At 44.8% G+C, this 14,431-nt stretch overlaps 1 long non-coding RNA gene across 1 annotated transcript; it reads right to left on the reverse strand.

Moving 5' to 3' along the window:
• Positions 1 to 618: 618 nt before the first annotated feature.
• LOC146172359 (uncharacterized) lies at positions 619 to 14,215 on the reverse strand. The gene is made up of 3 exons (XR_014702529.1): positions 14,087 to 14,215; positions 13,023 to 13,144; positions 619 to 871 (listed from the first exon to the last, which is right to left on the reverse strand). It is a non-coding gene; the product is annotated as an uncharacterized LOC146172359 (long non-coding RNA).
• Positions 14,216 to 14,431: the final 216 nt, after the last annotated feature.

Here is a 14,431-nt window from a genome sequence, read left to right on the forward strand (position 1 = left end):
CAATTGTGCCAGTATTGCCAGTGACAAGTGGCACTTGTCCAACCTGCTCTTACATTGCTTGCACTGCCAATGAAAACGGAATAGATCTGGTAAATACATTGATTGCATTTTCAACTCTACAGAGCCATAGTTATTCATGGAAAAAAATGCGCATTTCAGTCTTTAGCACACATTTTTGGCATGACAAAAGTTATTTTATGATAGTGCCACACACAAAGAGTGCCGGTGGCGGTGATGCCTCAACAAAAAAGAGCTCTTTCGTAAAGCAGTTCAGACAGCAGCTTCGCTGACAATCTAGAATTTGTACCTGACAGTTACTCTGACCCCATTTGCGATGTGCATACCCTGGTAAAAAAAAAACAAAGATGGCGAAGTGACAGCATGCTTTACTAATGAAGGAAACTTTTTAGAATTAGAATGGTATGAAAGACATTGCAACTAAACCTGGCGATGGTATGTTTTTCGGGAGTTAATTTGGTGGTTACAGGGTTAACGTGCTGCTAACTCCATATAATTAGCATCAATTAAATGCTGTGTATCTTGGGGACCATCATTAATAATGTCATGCATGTGAGCCATCACATGCTTGAGTTCATTAAACATACAAAATATGTAGGCACCTTTTATTCAGATAGCACTTTATACAAAATCAAAAGCACCATGGCAATGTCAGAAGCAGCTTAGGCATATAAGCACAGCCTATTTTGAACATGATGTGGAACAGGTTCCTTAGCCCTCATATTTTTCAAAGTCTGCTAACAAACAGATGTGCATTTGCAAAAACCTGCATGGTATGCAGATGAGCCATTCCTGCCACTAACAAAATGAGCCACTTCACAGATTTCCATATGGTCCTTCCAGGCTTTGAACTCTGCAAAAAGAAAGATTTTCCAAGTTGTCAAAAGTGAGTCTCAAAAAAAGACAGCAAGAAATAGAACTCTTGTAGACTGGAAAATACAAAATACAAAAAAGTACAGGTATTGCCAACACCAGCAGATTGCACAAGTAAACTGCGTATGTTGACATCAATATTTGGAATCAGATTTCAGAGGCTAGGCTACACTGCCATGCAGTCAGCCATAACTACTGCTGGATGAATGTCAACATATCCAAAATGAGCTAGATAACTTCTTATCAAGTTGTCCTTTGTGCGCCTTCATAGAGGCTCTGACTAGGCTCAAACATGGCAAATAGACTTCTCCGCACTCATTGGTTCTTTACGATGCCTGTCACTGGAAAGGCCTAAAGCTTCTCCTATTGGTTCTTCGACTTGAACAAGAACATCGGTGTAACTCTGCCTGGTTGGGTACTCGAAACAAAAGTTTAAGAAACACCATCACCAACCAAATTTTATATTAGAACCAGACTTTTCGGGTCCAACTCGCTCCCTTCCTCAGGGGCGACTAAAGTTTGAGGCCCGCAGCAGCAGGCACACGTGGCGAAGGCCAATTGTGTAGCAGAGCCAGGGTAGCGTCCCCGGATTCCTGTTCACTGCTGCAGCTGTCAGCCGGATGAACCGAAAAAAGACGTGACGTCTTTTGAAAGGATTGGTCTCCACATCAAGTATGTTCACCTCGTCAAAGGCGATTTTGTGGTCGGCGCATTCGCAGTGCTCGGCGAGGGGGGTTGCTTTTCGAGTTCAATTGCCGGGCGTCATTTTTGTGCTGCAATATGTGCCGACAGAGATTTTTTGTTTCGCCGATATACGAGGCAGAGCACTCGGAGCACGAGACTTCATAAATAACGCCTGGTTATTTTTCTCTGGGAATACGGTCTTTTGGTAGCGGAAGAAAACGGCAGACTGTTGAGGTAGGTTTGGGTGACACAAAGACGTATTTGTGCAGGATGCGTGCAAGCGCCTCACTGGTGCCCGTCAAGTATGGGAGCACAATGCGAGGGCGCTTCGTCGTTTCCGTGCTGACTGACCCTCTTGTCCTGCTAGCTCTACGGCAGGAAGCACATTGGAATAAAGGCGCGTGTATAGCCATTCTTCTTCAGATCGGCTAAGCATAGGCCGCTGCCTGCTACTGCGGGCCTCTAACTTTAGTCGCCCCTGAGGAACGGACCGAGTTGGTCGCGAAACGTTGGGTTCCAATAAATAATTTGGTTGGTGATAGTGTTTCTTAAACTAGTGGTTCATCACACTGATTGACGGGCTAATCCCAGAAGGAGCACAGGTAATTTCATGAGGAGCCTACATATGCTCCTTGCAACCATGTGTTCTTATTACATCATTTACTATCAGCCAAAAAGAACTCAGTACTCTGTTTGACAGCATTATCTGCACACTGGATTCACTTTTAGAGTTTATTTCGTTGCAACAAGGTGCCAATCACGACAAAGGTACTGGTCATCGAACAACAGAATGCCCAGTGCTCAGTTTAAAGGCAACAAGGAAACAGAGGTAAACCTGCCAAGTACAATGATCAAGAACAATGCAGAAGCAGTGTTGTGTTGTGGCAATTATTCGAGGTAAATCTCTGTGCATCATCATTGTACAACAAAAAGAGTAAAAGCTGCGTCCAGGTGGCGTAAAGCGTGAAAAAAAAAAGCTTTGCGGTATGACTTCCCCCTCAAATAAGCATCAGCCCAATGCTCTACATTGAATAGAAAGGTAGGCAAAAATAAACATCAAGCAAAATATAAACATTGTCCATCAGTTATAATAGGGCTTTTGGCACACAACATACAATTTCTGGACATGTATCACCCCTGGGGTGCTGTCAGCAGCATCTGGGGACAATTTCATAGCCCATTTCATCTAGATGAGTGAACTTGACTTGCGGAAACAGCAGCATAAAATTTATGGTTTTCATTAAATCCTCGATGGTGATTCAGCATCCAAACCTAGAGTCGGTCTGCTGGCTTGTAATTTTCATTGTTATTGTAGGTTACGTTAGGCATTGGTGCCTTGCCGGCTTTTTATGAGCAGCTGGAAGAGTCGTCGGGCTGCTTCTGCACGCTGAAGGTAGGCAGTGACACTGAGGCTGTCCTTTTCCGTTACATGTGGCATCAGCATGACATCGAGCGCTGTATTAAGGCGAAAGCCTTTAAAAGGAACCTGCACCGGTTGTAGATTGTGATGAGTTTCAAGAAATCAAATGATTACAGCTTCTAGGTTAAGCATGCAAGATATCTTCGCTCTAGCATTTCAAACAATGGCGCAAATAGCGATTTAAACCGCTTCAGCTATCGAGCTTCTCACCACACAGCGACGCGTGGGGGGGCACATAATGACATCATTAACGGCACCGGTATGTTTCCCGCCTAGAATGGCTTGGTTGGAATAAGTAAAAACAAGGCTGCCAAAATTGAAGGCCCAGAAACATTGTTTGATGGCATCAAAAAAGGCACCGCATGATGTGGGCGAAGGTAACGAAAAGAAAAAATATTGCCGTCCGTGATGTCATCATTGAGCCTCTACGCAGTCCTTCAGTGCTGTGAGAAGAAACTTGAATTGTAATCGTTGATTACTTCATCAGTTTTAAAGATAGCACAATTACCGACAGCTTATGGAGAGTCAAATTCTTGAAGGTCGCAGAATTCTCGAAAAGTGATGCAGCTGAGCTTTAAGGGCTCATACTGTCGGCGTTCGTTCGGTCACAATATAGCTTTCAATCAAATTACATCAAATGAAACCGAAACTAATGTCACTGGAAAAATAAAAATCCTGCATCCACCGGGAATCGAACCTGCATCCCTCGCATCGCCAGCCTAAGCTTTAACCAACTGCGCCACGCCTGGAATCGAGAACGACACATTAATCTTGTCTACAGTGATTTGGTTTGCTTTGGTTTGGTTTGCGGGGTTTAACATCCTAAACCGACTCAGGCTATGATAGATGCCGTAGTGGAGGACTCCGGAAATTTTGACCACCTGGGGTTCTTTAACGTGCACTGACATTGCATAGAACACAGGCGGCCTTGCTTTCGTCTCCATCGAAAAGCGGCCGCCGAAGCCCGGTTATGATCCCGCATTCTTGGAAACAGTAGTCGAGCGCCGTAACCACTGCGCCACCCCGGCGGGCGTTCGTCTATCGTGAGGATGAGTTAAAACACACATCATAATTCTCCTTGTCTGCATGATGCTGATGCGGCCACTCCCCTTTGTAGTGAGGGATCACAGAGTTCTTCATTAGGCCAATAAATAAAGGAGTAGAAAAAGAACAAAAACTATACCAACTGCTGTGCATTGGTCAAAAGTCCAGAAAAAAGAAAAAAGGAAGGAAAAGAAGGGGAGAGTCCTTCAACAATCTTCTCGTTTACGCCACCAGTCAAGGCGGTGCTTTGTCACCTCTACTGCCCTACCCAGGGGTGTGCTCTTTGGGTGGTGACATCGACTGCAGACCAAGTGCTGTCGAAAGAGTCTCCATCAGTGCTGATATCGCAGTTGTAGGGGGGGAGGGCCACAGTTTCGGGCACTCGATCACAACATGCTGTATGGTTTTATCGGCTGCGTGGCACTTGGAGCACTTGTGCGCAGAAAACCACTCCGTGCCTCGCAGAGTAACCCGCTGCCGTCCGCTGTCTCGTGTGTTGTCATAGATGTTCTCATTAGCGATGGTGTGTTTTGTGCTGGAGTCCACCGCCAGGGATGACTTTGCCCATGCTTCGCTGTGCCATCTCTTCATTTTTGCTTCTCAAACCTGGTTATGGATCTGCTCTCTCCACGCAAGCTGGAATATCTTCAACAGGCCGGCTTGTGGAATTCCGTACTCCTCTGTCAACCTTCGCGTTCAAAGCATCCATCTGGTGTTGGAGCCCTTGAGTACGATGTACTTGTATACCTCGCTGGACCATCTATGGTAAAGTGCTCAGCCGGCGCTGCAAGGCAAGCTTGGAGGTTGTCTCACATGCGACGATAGTAGCGCTGACAATAACGCTGCAATTAGTGATAATGACAATGACGGCATTAGCAATGATAACGGTGCATTTAGTTGATAATGATAATGAGAGCAAACGTGATGCACCGTGTGCACCAGCAACGCTCTGCCTTTCGCATTTCTGCTGTGTAGATTCCACAGTGCTCTCGGAATTTTCGGGCTCCCTGCCATACACAAGGTGGAATGGAGTTGACCTGCTTCTCCGCTCCTAGCCGGCAGCAACAGCGCGGCGGGCTACTGTGCTGACATTAAAGCGAGAAACTAGTTACATCAGCTTAATTTTCAGGCCGACTGACTGCTAATGCATGCAAGGAGGACAATGCCACGGACAACGAAAAGTGGGGTTTTTACACGACGGTTATTATGATGTGCTTCTCGCTTTCTACAACGATAATTAGTCTGAAGAAGCCTTTGGCCCTTTGCTTCGGCGTTGCGAGTCAGGTAGTCAGTTGCTACTATTATCCACTTGTTGCTAGATTTCAATGTCGGGAAATGACCTAGTAAGTCCATGCCGATCTGTTGGAATGGCCTCGCAAGTGATTGGTTTGGTTGTATATCCTGCAGTCTTGTTAGCAGTGTTCGGTGGCGTTAGGAGTCGCAGCAACTCCTGACATAGTGCGTGACATTAGCAGATAGACGAGACCAATATGGGCCCATGTTATTTAACCTGAATGCGACTGAGAGTAAAATAAAGTTAACACGCGGAGCTGTGGGCTCATCATGAGGGGCCTGTAGGATTTTATCGAGAAGGCCCACAGGGACAAGTAAGTAGGGGGTCAGGGTGCGAACGCCATTATAAAGCGCTAGGAAGGCTAGTCCACGTCTGAACACTCTAAGCGGCAAGGATGACTTTCCTTCAAGGTAGTCGAAGTCTGAGTGCTGAAGTTCCGTGAAGTAGGCCCCAAAATAGCATCGTTATTGTCTTCTTCCAGCACTTTTGGACAGGGGTTCGTGAAAAGCAGTACCAGGTGTGCGTGGCCAAAATAGGTGTTTAGAGCAGCTCTTGGAGCAAGCAAATATGCTTTTTGGAACAGCTAAATGGAGCAGAAAGCAGAACAGACGTTCTGAAACAGCTATGGAGCAGAAATGTTAATGTTTTATAGCAGAAATATCGGCTTTTTGAAGAAACTTCGGAGCATGTGGTCAATTAAATCTCCAATAAGTCATAAAGGCATTTCTACAATTCTTGGCGGCAGAAATTGTGCTGCTTACAAACAGGCCCGCTGTGTTCTGAAGATGTTTTACTGCGGACTGACTGTAACCAACATGTGACCAGCGTGCAGTTTAAAGGCCCATTCACGATTGAGGATTGCAAAGGGTGTGCGATTAAGGAACAGCTCAGATTGACCGATGTTCACACTTGCAAACGCAAACCGTGGGTCGCTTTCCCAAATTGGCCTCGTTCAGAACGAGACTTGTCGACCTTGACTGCTCATCAAAACAGAAGCCGGATGTAAACCGAACTTCGATTCATATCAACTGTGTTGCTGATTGGTTACCGATTTAAGACCAGGAAGGAAACGTTGGCCATGTGCCTTTTTATATATGGGAGCGCTTGTTGCTAAACAAGCTAACTCTCAAAACGTAAGAATAATGTGCTTCAGATTGTATGCTTAAATAATACAGCATGAGCACATCTATTTTGGCCTTCTCGACAATCTCTAGACGAAGCCCAAAACAAGTCCAAGGATCGCTAAGGTTGCACACTATAGTGAAGGCTTGCCAAAGTAAAAAAAAAATATTCGAATGAAATATTTTTGCTGAACAAAGAAAAAGGCTCTCTCAGTGACCACAATCCACGGCATGCATGCAAGAGTGCCACAGTCACCATGAATAGCAGAAAACATGGGGATGACATCGTGTGACGTCAGCGCCCAAGGTTGCCAAACCATAAAGCTGCTTTCGCTATTAATAATAAAAATTCATTTTAAACTATCAACTGCACTGAAATCTCAAATTTCGAGGATTTATAATTAACGTGAATGGAGTGAAATGCAATAATCAGTTTATGCTCAAATTTTAGCTGTCATGACCCCTTTAAGTGAATATAAATAGTTCAAGCATATGGTACCAACATAAGAAACACTACAGAATTATATGAAAATGTCACTGAACTACGTGCACGTGAATGAATTAAGCTGCTAAATTTGAAAATACACAAGACGCGGGCAGAGTCAATAAATAGAGCCCTAGAACATAATTTTTTCCATCTCCTCACCTTCAGGTGCATTATCTGCTCTGGATTAGAGCTCTGCTCTTGCTTTAGTGACTTCACATAAAAACAGAACCTCATCTGGACGTAGAACTTCTCTATGCGAAGAGTAATTTTTTTGTCATGGGCAGAATATCCAGGCTCGGGAACCTCTGGGCTTTACAAAAACATCTCAAAATTATGAATGCTGCTTGTCTTAATCTCAATTATCGAAATGAAATAAATAATTTAAAAAATCGATTTTTCCAGCTTGTTTACGAGCTTTGCAAGCTCTGCAGACGTATAAAGAAGACCTCGGTGGTCAAAATTTGAGATGAATTCGTTTTCTTTTTTTTTTGCACACATAATTTGCTCAAAATTAGATACAGAATAAGTACTGCATTTTGATTTGTGCCTGAACTTTCGAGCCTCATATCTTGCAATATATCGGGTGCGCGAGGCATTTGAGGATGCAATGTTGGCTTCAGGCAGAGAATATCTCCAGCAAATATATATATATATATTTTCATCAAACTTTAGGAGATATTTCTCTTACTGTTTATTTTCACATTACTCAATGAATGCGCCACTTGCAGCAATAACCAATTCAATTCGGCTTCGGAAATGGCTTCATGCACGGATCATGTGGTTCTTAGAGATACTGCCCATTGAGTTCGCAGTGGCGACCTTCAGAGTTTTTTGTATTATGTGGTCTTTTGTCGCCTTCTCTCTCAACGACGCCGAGTGGATTCAAATCTGGACAACTAGGAGGCCACAAGTTGGGAGTGATGTGGTTATTGGAAGTTGTTGGCCAGCCACTCGTGGGTGACACAGGCGGTGTGGGCGAGAGCCGAATGTTGCTGAAAGACACAAGGTTTTCCTTTCGAAACAGTATCAGTCCAGGGCTTCACAACGGTGGCAAGCACCTCTGCGTACTCGGCAGCATTAACGCGAAGTCCTTCTGCAAAACAGTGTGGCAGCATGACATCACCCTTGTTGCTGACGGCTGCTGACACCATCACAGACAGAAATTTTGTGTACAATGCTGTCGGCACCTCATTAGCGCTTCCGTAAAGCCATCTTTCATTATCGCAATTAGCTTTTTGGTCTTGATCGAAGTTCTTTTCATCTGAAAGAAACAAAAAGAGCATTCCAGGCTCTTCAGCTTGCCTAGCAAGCGGTTGGACCAGAGCAGACGATTCCCTCGAGCTTTAACAGAAAAGAATTGCGCCCTCCTCATGACACAGAAATGGTACCTCCTGTCCTCGGGCACAGCAAGCCTGACAGCTGACTCTGCGACATCGAGCTCCTTTGCAATGGCCCGCATTGACTTCTCTGGGTTGTCACTCACGATGACTTGCAGCCTCTGAAGAAAATCAGGTGTTCTGATGACGTCTGACCCCTGACTGTGCTTTTTCCTTTTCGCCACAAATGCCACGTCACCGTCACAGCACATCAGTTCTGTTCGCACCTTGTTAACGAAAGACTTCGCTACATTCAGAAAGTTGGCAATTTCCAAGTCGCTGTGGCGCCCGGCCAGTGCGATGAGGACTGCATGGCATTTCATTTCCTGCGTCAACTTGTACGCTTCCATTATTCAACAAACTGCGCAGTATAAATGATAAGGGGTCCACCAACAAGAAGCCGCATGCCTAGATACATATGCTGAGCCTGCTGGTGTCTATGGCAATAAGGAGTAGTAACGTTAAACACCTCATGCACCCAGTGAGCTACGAGACTGCTGTAACTGTACCTAGTGACGGGCAATCGAAGTAGCTTCAATGTCCGCGAGCCTTCCCTCGTGAAGCAAGTGGTCAAATTCATCATTCGCAAAGAACACGCAGTGAGCAAAACAAAAAGAGAAATTACAGGCTCTCAATTTGTGTTTGAAGTTTTCAGGTGCAATCAAATCCATTCGCTACAACCCATCATGCTTCGAAAATCTTAATGAAAAGCATGGGTAAAAAATTGTTCAGAGTAAAATACGAAAGACCTGCAGTAGACCTGCAAGTAGTGCTAAAGGAATACTGAAAGAAAAAGTAGGCTTGCAGCGATGGTATACTGGCTCCTAATCACAAAAACACCACTTTCACTGAAAACAAAACTCTTATAACGTAGAAAAAAGAGAACAGAAATGCAGGCATTGAGAAATACAGAAATCGCAAATGCATGCACAATGGCATGCAAGGGATCCCGGAGGCTGCCTAACATGTATTATGGTTGCATGTTTGAATTGTTAACTTTTGTTTCAAAAATGGCAAAAAGACAAGCTAAATATTGGAAGCCAAAAATAAATTTGCGCTTGGCAGTGCCATAGGCAGTCAGTTTCGTTTTGGTATGTTTTGATTCTTTGAAGTCACAGCTATGCATTTGGCATCACCACAAGGTTTCATTTTTGATATACATGCTTTGGTTTACAAGTGCGGAGCAGCAGAGTTTTCCTCTGATGAAGTTCATGCCTCAGTAAGCGCTTCTCTATTGAAAAATCTGGTATGAAATGCACACAGGATTAAGTTATAACTTACTGGGCAGAATAAACCTGCACAGACCCGAGTGGAGCTGGGAAAGAAAAGAAAGGCTGGAAAAAGTAAGATTTAAAATGGCATGGGTGCTTAAGAAAAAAAAAGCGACAAAAAAAAACAAACCCCAGCCTCGAACGGGATTTAATCCTAAGTCCTTTCGAGTTTTAACTGAATGTCAGCCATTGCGCCACACGAACAGCTGAGACCTCTCGCATTACATTACTTGTGTAGTGCAATTGCATTTTTTACTCATTTTTCACTCACCGCTAAACAATTGCATCCCAAGTGTGCTGAATGCTTTTGCTGGCTGTTAATAGTGTCACCGATGTCTCATATCTATGATAAGCATAGGAGTTTACTAAACTATCTCGTAATATTTCTATTTCTCTATTTTCTGCTGTCCCAGCGTGCATGCACAGACATTACTCGCACATCAGTTTGCCATCTGCAGGGCAGCGACGCTAGAGTACACCACATAAGGTGTAGACATCCAAGGAAGCATTGAACGAAAGGGAGCTCAGTTGGTTCATATTAAGAAATACAATAGTGAAGGAAACGAATTAAATTGAGCAAAACACGCCCTGTGTACCCCTTTTTTCTTTTAACTTTCTGCCACAATGTATTGTTCACCCCTTGCTGCTATTCAAAAAAGACCATCTGTAGCAGTCTTTACTCGTCACTCGTGATGGTAGCTCGGCAATGTCAGTGGCCGCATCCATAGCTTCGCTAGCTACAAACTTTGCCGCCACGTCGGCGCTCATACATTCTATCCTGTTAGTCAAGTGACCTCAACTCTAAAAAGCACTGCATGCTCTGTGGCTGCCAAGGTCAAGATTCATTGCGAGAACTTTGCAGTCAAGCTCAGGATCTATGCCTGGTGCAAACAAATAGACGGCTTTGGCGAACTCTAGCTTTAATTTCAGCTGCTGCTAGATTGCACTGTTCGCTATGCATCAAGAATCACGTGTTTACACCATCGTTTGTGTCATTTTCCCAAGTCTAAATCCCTTGGAAGGAAAACAGACCTCTTCAACTTGAAATCGAAATATCTCGGCAATAAATGTGTCTTGCTGCCGGACAAGCGACAAAAAAGTCACGAAACACTGCACTATTGGATTCTGGCAACAAAAAATATTGTGATGGGTCCCATACTGCAGAAAATCTTGCATCCATGAAAAATTATGGGCATGTATCTGGCAAGTGGCAGGAAAGTGAAGCAGCACTGCAATGACTGTCCGTCAGGTTGCGTGACATCACAAGGCCACATGACATGACAAAGTCAGCAGGTACTGCCACACAGGGTGCTTTTTATCGTATCAAGTTAAAAAGGAAAACAAAGAGAACATCGCTTGGAGCAATTACGCGCCACTATTTGTTTCTTGCAGGTGTATCCGTGACAAAGGTTTGCGCATGCAGGGCTACCTGGAATCACTTGAGGCAAATCCTTGAAGCCTTTGTTATGAAATATTAAAAATTGTAGAGGTTCAGCTCTCTTTGAACCAAGTCAAGAGCATTAGCCATCGGCCGGTGCCGCATTTGTTGCTGCCGCTTCAATCTTGGCTCGATTCCGCATTTGGTAAGCTTCTCGGCAATAGGCTAGTCTGGCGTCTCGTTCGAGGTCTCGGCAACCTATCTGGCATGGTTGCAGTCTCTGTCTTTAGCACAAGTGGATTCCTCTACATTACACTGCCTCTTTTTGTTATGCCGCCTGGTGAATTTGCCCAACACTATGCTCGCGGTCTCGACTGCACTTACCCAGAAATGTTTTAAAGCAACGAACAGAATATGGGTGCACAAAACACAGACAACAGAACATGTTGGTGCCGAAGCAATTGAATGAAGAACGAAATAGCTATTAGAAATGACAGCAGTGCCTACTCTGCTGGCAGAAATCTTGAGCAAAAATTTCTCATCAATTGGCCCTAATTGGCTATACAAGGCCATGCGACATTTTCCCATGAAAATAGCAGTGACTGAAATTTTTCATACTTTCACAATCATCTTTTAGCAAATAATGACCTCCTTTTGTTTCGCACTACATGCGCCATAGTGTCAGCAAATAAATTGCAATGCTGTTTGTACAGCAAGCGACTGCAGGCAAGGGACCCGTCTGGGTGATATTTTTGAGGTAGTCGTGTAAGCCAGATATCACCCAAGTTTCCAGGGCAAAAACATTACAGCATGTAATTTTTTCCTAACAAAGATTACCAAAGTACTGCCTGCTGAGAACTTATTCTCGGCAAATAATTTCAACAGTGTATGGAGCAGAGCATGAATTCGGACAGCCCGAAAACCTGGGCCGGGCTGGAAAATTGCCATTTTTATGGGTCCGGACCTGGCTCGGGCTTGACATGCAGGCCTGGGCTTGCAGCTTGCAGTGGCGGAACCAGGCCAAGCTGGGTAAAGCTGTGTATGGCTTCTTTTGGAGATGGAATTCCAGCACTAAAATCATTCCAGTGGTTTATGAATAAACCACTACTAGTACATATGTTGACAGAGAATGAGAGAAAGATCATTTGTAAACAGAGTTTAATCAGTGCCACTAGGTGTTTTGTCCAAGTAATTTAGTACGAACATGCCGGGCTGCATTCAATGACACAAGTGAAAAAAGTTAAAAAGGAAAGGCTCAAAACTCGATAGCGAACAGTGCTACAATGGAGGTGTTATGAAGTGCTGTAACCTGTCATGCATGACACAGCCCGTTTGCATAAGCACGTGCCTACTGAAGTACTCAACACCATCAGCTTAGGATTTCTCAGCAATCAGTGAGCAAGAGGGTAGCTTCTAACCTTTGTGTTACTGCTAACGGCCGGACATTTGAAGCCTCATAACAGCCCCTGGACAAGGACCTTCAATTACCTGCTCGGCAGGCAGCCATCTGTTCATAAAAATTCTGACTGTCTGCTTTGCCCCCCCCCCCAAAGAATGTTTCTATGCTACAATAAATGCTGTAGGATAAGAGCTTATTGCTTTAGGAATCTTTACATATCCAATAACATATACATGAACAATGAACAGTCACTACCGATTTTCGTCTCCACAGAGATGTGGCAATGTGGCTGTGATTTCTTCAATGAATATGTAAATTTTGGTTTTTTCTGCCCTTGCCCACTCATGTTCCTGGAGCAAAGTTGCCAGGGGCAGTCTTTTTGTAGGTGATTAAGCAAAGAACTTGCACCAAGAGCCAATTGCTTATAAGGAGTCATAGTTAAAATGCCCGTAATCCATACCTTTTAAATGTACATTGTGCTAGATAGCTTTACATAAAATGACTTGTCAAAATATTCTTCACCATGCCTTTGCTTCTGTCGGTGCTTTAACTGTGCCCTTCTCTACCAAGAATATTTTGCAAGGTTTGTCTCTCATCTTGATTTATTGTGATGTGCTAGTTAAGCAATACATTTTTAAGGCGTCTGCTCAGACTTACTTTGTAGGTTTGGCACGGGCCCTGTCGTGGAAGCGCAGGCCGGGTCCGGGCCATGTAATCATTGCCGATGGGCTTGGAACCATGGGCCTGGGATGGTCTTCAAACGTGGGCCAGGGAAGGGGCTTGAAAATCCAACCCGTGCAGGGCTCTAGTAAGGAGTGTAAGAAACTAAAGGTACAGGGAAAAAAATCACACACACATAAGGGGAGTTCAGTAGCGAGTTCATTACTTCGAAGCACCGCTACGTCGTCTCTGTGCTATAATGGAGTTGTCTAAAAGGTATTTACGTTATCATTTCTGTTGTCTCAACAGAGCTTATGCTTTTGTCGTACCCGATGCAAACTAGGTAAAATTTCATCAAGGGTACGCAGAATATTGATACGGGGCAGAAGGCTAGCACAGAAACCACAGCAGATGAAGGGCAAGCGTCCACAGCACAGTAGAGCAAGTGTTCAGGCAAGTCTCTACGGTTTCTTCAGCTTCGTCTTCCTTTCGCGGCACTACTGTTAATCGTCCTCTTCTTCAACATCCAGCAACGCGCAGGTCATATATGTAACATTATCATCCATATAGCTGCCGCTTTTGGCTGTAAAAGGTTCAGTGCTGAGCTTTTGGTGCTCAATATGTATCACTAGTTTCAAGCAGTGATGCTCGAGCGATATCATATGCAAGTACTTCACCCGGATGTGATCAAAACGAACAGTGTATGGAGAATCGGGGCCAAGAACAAAAAAAGCATAAAATGAGCTTCGTCGCCCTAAGCAGTTAATCACTGACGAGTGCCGTGAGTACCTGGTTGATAGAAGACAAAGCATCAAGCGCCAGTTATCAGCATCATAAGACAGTGCAGTGCTCCCCTTCAACCGTGCTAAATTGGCGCGTGCTGTAAGTGCATGCCTTGGCACAAATCCCTGCAGTATGTGACAAATAAGAACGGTAAGCGGACAGCATATCACCACGAAGATTGCACGCAAAAGGGGCAGCTAAAATTTGAACATGGCGGCACCTTCATTGACATGCTTTGTCCACAACTAAACAAATCTTTTCACAGACCGGGCATTAACCTTTCTGTACCGAAGCCGCAGCAGATGTGCCAGGGTTGTTCATGGCGCGCACACCAGTCAGTTCGATCGCACCCGTCCGTGCAACAGGCACAGTCTCGTTTACTGCAACAAAAGCCACGGCACCAAACCTGACCAAACCGCCGCCGCGGCACCGGCGGCACCCCCAAGCGTGGGTGGCGGGCCACCGCTCATCTCCCGCCACCCACCCTGCTTGGAGGTGCCGCCGGTGCCGCGGCGGCGGTTTGGTGCCGTAGCTTTTGTTGTAGTAAACGAGACTGTGCCTGTTGCACGGACGGGTGCGATCGAACTGACTGGTGTGCGCGCCATGAACAACCCTGGCACATC

Source organism: Amblyomma maculatum, unplaced genomic scaffold (assembly GCF_055883805.1).
Source record: "Amblyomma maculatum isolate TAMU_Amacu unplaced genomic scaffold, ASM5588380v1 scaffold_13, whole genome shotgun sequence".
In the NCBI taxonomy this organism is placed as follows: Eukaryota; Metazoa; Arthropoda; class Arachnida; order Ixodida; family Ixodidae; genus Amblyomma; species Amblyomma maculatum.